Source organism: Podarcis filfolensis, assembly GCF_964270895.1.
Source record: "Podarcis filfolensis genome assembly, chromosome: Z".
Classification (NCBI taxonomy): Eukaryota; Metazoa; Chordata; class Lepidosauria; order Squamata; family Lacertidae; genus Podarcis; species Podarcis filfolensis.
The window spans coordinates 22,298,747-22,304,936 of NC_139617.1; positions in this window are offsets into that span (position 1 = coordinate 22,298,747).

Here is a 6,190-nt window from a genome sequence, read left to right on the forward strand (position 1 = left end):
ACAACCACCTTGGGGTTTTGTTTTCAAGTAAGTCTTTATATCTTATCCAGACATTAAACAATGCTTTCCTGACAATATCGTTTTTAAATGCTTTATGTGCTTTGACCTTATCATACCACAAATATGCATGCCATCCAAATACATTGTTGAAGCCTTCTAAGTCCAAAAATGTCTGTGTTTTCAAGAAGCAGCCATTCTCTCAGCCAGCAAAATGCGGCTGATTCATAATAAAGTTTAAGGTCTGGCAGGGCAAATCCACCTCTTTCTTTTACATCAGTTAGTATTTTAAATTTTATTCTAGGCTTCTTGCCCTGCCAGACGAATCTAGAAATATCTCTCTGCCACTTCTTGAAGCAGTCCATTTTATCCAAAATTTGCAATGTTTGAAACAAAAACAACATTCTTGGCAATACATTCATTTTTATCACAGCAATACGGCCTAGCAATGAAAGCTTCAAATTTGACCATATTTCTAAGTCCTTTTTCACTTCCATCCAACATTTTTCATAATTATCTTTAAATAAATTCACATTCTTAGCAGTCATATTGACCCCCCGGGTATTTCACTTTTTTGACCAATGTTAATCATGTCTCCTTCTGAAACCTTTTTCTCTCAATCTCTGTTAGATTTTTCTCTAAAACCTTAGTTTTTATCTTATTCAACTTAAAACCCGCAACCTGACCAAATTCTTGAATCAGTTCCAATACTCTTTTAGTGCTAGATTCTGGCTCCTGTAATGTCAATACTAGGTCATCAGCAAATGCTTTCAATTTGTACTGTTTAGCTCTGACTTGTATTCCCTTAACCAATTGGTCCCTTCTAATCATATTTAAAAGAACCTCCAGGACCGATATAAAAAGCAATGGGGAAATTGGGCACCCTTGTCGTGTTCCTTTCTCTATCTTAAATTCCTCCGTCACTACATTGTTAACAATTAATTTAGCCTTTTGTTCTGAATATATTGCACCTATACCATTTCCAAAACCTTGACCAACCCCCATCCCCTGTAGGTTCTTCTTCATAAAACTCCAAGAAATATTGTCAAAAGCTTTCTCCGCGTCCATCACAAATAATCCCTATAATTCTGTGAGGGAGGGCAATGTCTGCAAAATGCTCTGTGATCTTGTGATGGAGGAATGTATATAAATCTAATAAATAATAATAATGTTACTGTACCTATTTTGCAGACAGAAGGCTCAAGGTTATAATGAAATGCTTTTTTAGTTTTTAAAATTCCTAACAATGGAGTTGCCTCCTACTTATGGATTTGGGCAACCTTTTTTTCTTTGCCATTCAGAATCTGAAATGTGAAATTTGGATTTCCAAGCTAAATTTTGAATGGGGTTTACTTCAAAAGTACATATGTATTTTTGGCATCTCTTTGAATTTGACAGGCACCAGTTCTCCTGTACTGTCCAATCTTAAATACTGTTGCGTGCCATCTATCAACCAATTGTCTATTTCAGAGGTTCGCAATCTGGTCCATGAAAAGGGTGTGGAATAGTGGAGATTATCAGTACTGAGAGAGAATTGCTGAATAAGCGATTTAGACTTCCTGCCATCACAAGTTACCTGCAGTTACACAACAAATAACCCCTTCATTGTGGTCTTTTGAGATGAGACCTTTTTTTTGCAGTAAACAGTTAACTCTAAAAGGAAATATTCTGCAGAAAGCAACACACTCATTATGAAATGGTCTCAGAAGGTGCACTAATCTATGTTAGTCCTAAGAAAACCCAGTATTGCATAATACATTTGGAGATCAAAATAGACTGGTTAAAAACAAAATAGAGAGCCCTGCCTAATCAGAGTGAAAAGCTTGTCTGCTTCAGCATCTACAACTATTCGCAATGGCCAACCAGATGCTTCTGGGAAGCCTACAAATGCAACTACCAGTTGAGAAGGAGACTTATGATCACATGTACTCTGGCTCACAAAGACTTGTTCCACACACAACTATTGCGAACAGGTTTAAGAAATCTGTTTGGACCAGTGTGCCATGTTTTATATAGAAGACATATAATATGTGCATGGAGTCACAAACTAATAAGAATCAAATAAATGTTCCATGAACAGGAATGGTAGGAGTGGCAAGTCACTGTCAAAGATCACTGAAATGGAGGCAAAGTGCCTTTCCACAGTCAATATCCTACAAATGTGAGATGTGTGCTCCAAACGTCAGAATAGGGTGCTCCAAGCGCGGCACCAGACAGTACAGTTCTTCCTCCTTTATCAGCTGGTTTAATTATGATGTTAGTATCATTAGACAAGTCATTAAGGCAGGCATGTTGGGACTTGGTTAAATTTTCCTGTGTCCTAGGGCCCCTCTTTTCGAGTTTGTCCAAATCACAGATCATCAACTGATGGAATGAAGTGATGGAAGGATTAGAACTGGGTGGGATAAAGGATTATTTAGGTCTAAAAAGCTATGTTTGTTGATCTCTGAAACCAAACATGTCACGTAACTTAATATTACGCACAAATTTATGTAAATCTACACTGGTGCAAAAAGTGTTACAGCGAGGCTTAGGAACAAAACCGAGTCCCAATTGTAGGACCTGCTTTTCCTCTGTATACCTTTTACAGGTGTGTAAGCAGGGCCATCCAACTATCAATCACCCAATGTCATAATGAGTTCAGGTGACTGATTAGGTGGGCGGTCCTGCCTGCCTGCTGAAGTTGACCCACAAGTATGGCAGTAAGGGGGTCTGTTTCACCAGCACACTCCACACCAGGAATGTGTTGGCACCCAGCAGGATTGAATTCCATGCTCATTAGCTGATGAGTGGAGGGTTCAGTTCTGCTCTCTGCAGGGGCAGAGGAAGTGGGGGTACGGTGGGTGCGGGCTGCTCTGGATGTCATCACTCAGGGGGGTGACAAAATGCCGGGCGGCACTCACCGCGGGGCCTACAGCACACCTAAGCCACGCGTCTCTCCTGGGAGAGACGCAGTGGCTTGGGCGCGTGCAGGCTCTGCGCTGTCCACACTGTCCACCCGCTGCCCACCCCCCAGCTGTAGGGCGGCAGACTCCGGAGGCCCCACGGTGCGCCCTACCCCTATGGGCAGCTCACCTCGCCCCTGGGTGCTGCCCCAGGCACCCAAGCGGCTTCCTCTGCTGCTGTCTGCAGGGGTTTGCTTCACTACAATAAAGCAGCACCAACAGCACCAGCTGATTGACAGGCAGGTGTGGTTTTGGAGAAACTGTACTGTGGGCCAAATTGAACTCTATGAAGGGCCAAGGGCAGAGGTTCCCCACCCCTGCTTTTAGGCATCACACGATGAGCTAATACAGCCACCTGTCAACTGTAACTGTAATTAGCACTGTAGTAAGCTCTTGACAACCCTGGGATAGCATATCTAGAAAGCTAGTGCTGACATGCGGACAAGCCCTCTTCAGAAGGACATGATCCATCTTCTCCTACTTGTGCACAGGGATATTATTGCTTGGCCTCCCCCTACATGCCCACTCAATTCCTTTGCAATATCTTCAGTCATTTCTTTTGACAAAGGAATTATTCCAAACATTACATATCTGGGGGCCTATCATGCAGGCTGAGAGAAGGGAGAGCCCAATCCACTACCTATGAGCAAACCCTGCTCATGGTAGGCACATGCAATGGGATCCCTAAAAGGTCTGAGCCTTGGGTTGTGCTGGTGGATTTAAAATACCTGCAACCAATGGCTAAAAAAAATCATCTGTGTAGCGAGCAGACTGGCTGGTGCCTTTGCTGGGTTGACTGCCTTTCTTTGTAATGCACAGCATCTATCACTTATCTGAGCCATCACAGTGTGCTCCATCTTGCCTCTTTCCCTTTTTTCATCTTCAGGTGGCACGTTTCATCTGAGCTTCCTGTAGCAGTGTTCCTTTTCACTTTTTCTTTCTTTCTTATTTCGCTGTGGTTTCCGCTCACTGTTACTGGGGCGGCAGCAGGGAGCTAGGTGTTGGCAGAATGAAGCGAGAGCTATTTGTGACATCATTGTGGCAGATTGAAACAGGTGTTTTTGGTCCGAGACTTAGGTGTTGTAGTAAGCTGGGGCAGGGAAACGTTGCTGAACAATTAATATACCTTCCAGTAGTGCTCACATTACAGTTTAAAAAACCCCAAATGGTTTAGCCTCAGACACCTGGAAGACCACAGAAAACCTCTCAGATACGAAGTCCAGCAGCCGTTCCTCCACTGTCAGAAATTTGAGGGGTGGCATCCCAGGAGAGGATTTTTTTTGCAGCAGCCCCTAAGCAGTAGAATTCCCTCCTCGCAGAGGTCCATCTGGCAGCTTCATTGTATAGCTTTCAACATATGCTGAAGCCCAGCTTTGACACCATATCTATCTATCTGTCTGTCTATCTATCTATCTATCTATCTATCTATCTATCTATCTATCTGAACCCACCGTATTCTTCTGAGTGTAGATTGTCTAAACTGGTTTTAACCTTGCATTTTCATACTGTAACCCACCCTGGAATCTTATGTTGAAGGGTAGGTAAGAAACAACAACAACATATCCACTTCTAGTCCTACTCAATACACTCATTGAAATTGATAGACATAACTAAGGTTCATGAGTAAAACTTAGTTGGATACAATATAATAATAATAATAATAATAATAATAATAATAATAATAATAATAGGTAATTATTATTGTGTTGGTTATTATTGTTGTTGTTGTTGTTGTTGTCGTCAGAAAAGGGCAATCCAAATGTTCAGTGGGATGGAGCAACTCCCCTATGAGGAAAGGATGCAGCATTTGGGACTTTTTAGAAAAAGCAGATCAGAGGGGGCATAATACAAGTTTACAAAATTATGCATGGCATGGAGAAAGTAGATAGCAGAAGGCTTTTTGCCCCCTCATAAAACACTGGAACCTGCAGACATCCAAAGAAGCTGAATGTTGGAAGATTCAGGACAGATAAAATACTTCTTCAAGCAGCGCAAAGTTAAACTATGGAACTCAATCCCTTAGAAGGCAGTGGTGGCTTCAAAACAAGACATACCCTCTAACATTTCTTCAGTGAAAATAGGGACATCCTAAGGAAAGTAGGACATTCTGGGATCAAACAGAAACCGGGGCAGCTTCTGTAAATCTAGGACTGTTCTGGAAAATAGGGACACTTGGAGAGTCTGGGAGGATTAGACAAAAGGCTATCAACAGCTACTAGCCGTGCTGGATTTATGTATAAGCTAAACAAGCTATAGCTCTCTTGGGGGCCCCCTAAAAATTAAAGGGGAAAAAACCTGGATGTACGTACATTTCCAAAATTCAACAATTACTTTGATAAAATACATATTTTGTTATGTGCAAATGGCTTTAGATACCTATTAGGTCCATAAATTACCATATAGCATATATTCAACACAAAAAACAGTGATAATTTGTTGTTGACAATGGACAGCTGGACATATAAAGAGCCCCATTACCTTCAGTAGCTTAGGGCCTCATTAAACCTAAATCCAGCCCTGGCTATTAGTCATATTGGCTCTGCCCTGCCTCCAAGTTTAGAGACGGTACGCTTCTAGATACCAGTTGCTGAAAACTGTGGAAGGGGTTATGCTCAGGTCCTGCATCTGTGCTTCTTGTGGGCTTCTGGTTGGCCACTGTGAGAACAGGATGCTGGACTAGATGTGCCCTTGGCCTGATCCAGCAGGCTCTATGTAACGGTGTTGTTCCTTAGTGAGCAATCGGGTAGCATATTGAGCTGCACACTTTCATTTTTTTTTAATCATTCACTTAAGACATTTCTATTCCACCTTGGAAACCAAACCCTATGAGGAAAGGTTTCGAGTGCTGGGTATGTTTATAGGCTGGAAAAGAGACCATGAGATGACATAATGGTACTCATCAAATATTTGAAGTGTTGTCACATGAAAGATTGTTCTCTGTTGCTCTTGTGGGCAGCCAGCCATCCAGAGGTCACATACCAGTGGTGGGTGGTGTTAGATGGAAAAGTGGATGGAAAATCGATGTGATGCTTACCTTTGTACTTTGCAAAAGTTGAAGGTTTCTACATGCACACCCACACACCAAGCATCTTTCCATCTTCCTTCCAGGCAAGCAAGAGTTCAAGGAGGCATTCCATGTAGACAAAAATGTTCAAGGAGGGCATGGCCTGTGGGAGGGGGTGTGGTCTGGGAATAGCCCTGAGAGCCAAACTGAGAACCCCAGAGGGCCATATTTGGCCCAAGGCCTA